At 32.7% G+C, this 947-nt stretch overlaps 1 protein-coding gene across 2 annotated transcripts in view; it reads right to left on the bottom strand.

The window, feature by feature from the left end:
* The window catches only part of LOC108693912 (paired box protein Pax-6-like), a 93,314-nt gene that overhangs the window by 25,487 nt on the left and 66,880 nt on the right, over positions 1-947 (bottom strand). The gene's annotated exons all lie outside the window — the stretch shown is intronic.

Genomic DNA, 947 nt, shown 5'->3' on the forward strand with positions numbered 1-947 from the left:
AGAGACCCGTTGGCATGTAGACGGGTTAGGCATGTTGCCTAACCGCAAAATTCCAGAAATTTAATATCTCGCTTGGCGCAACCGGTAACAGGGTAGGGCGTTTCATAAGTTCACTCCGACACAACCAATCCCTCAGAATTCTCCTAAAATTCTACAACCAACGTTCCAACCCACACGGACCTTCTCTTTCTCCGACACTCTCTAACTCTTCCTCTTCTTCCTTCTTTACTACAACGACCAGCGGGTGTCTTGAATGTTCTTTGCCAGTGGCTCACAATATTTTGACAGAATACGAAAATCTCCGTGAAATATTCACATGTTTTGAATTACGATTTTGTTTAGGATTGGAGATATATGTAATTCTATGGTCTTGCACGTAGAGAAGCAACAAAATCGTCTTATTTAGCTGAAAAATCTAACAACTTTAATGGTGTAACAAAATTATTTTCAGAGGTTGGTGTCTAGTTAAATTTTTCAGCAAAATCGTTCTCTCTCCATGTGCGAATTTGCGAAAATTCCTTTTCTTTTTATGCAACTACGACAAAATCATATGGAATATTTTATACCGATTTACGCGTTGAATTAATTAAAAACGTATATATATTGGATTGAAAATAATTGAGTTTTTTTAAAAGCATTTATCAATAAAAACCGCAATTATTTTTTTACCAACCAATATAAATATATCTTGAAAATTTGAGAACTGATCGAAAATTTTCTCAAATTTGTTTTGGGCACGTTACAAACCCCCAAAGTGAGAAGAAAATTTTTTGTCTTTTTCAACTCGTAGTTTTTGGTATGTAAAAATTATCAAACTCATATAAATTTAAAAAATGTGGTAAGCTTTTAAAAATAGAGATTTCAACCTTTAAAATTTTTTAAATTTAAATTTTATTCATTATTGTATATACAACTTTGAGCTAAAAAAACGCAATTACTTCCTTGCC

This window comes from Atta colombica, unplaced genomic scaffold (assembly GCF_001594045.1).
Source record: "Atta colombica isolate Treedump-2 unplaced genomic scaffold, Acol1.0 scaffold111, whole genome shotgun sequence".
NCBI classification, from domain to species: Eukaryota; Metazoa; Arthropoda; class Insecta; order Hymenoptera; family Formicidae; genus Atta; species Atta colombica.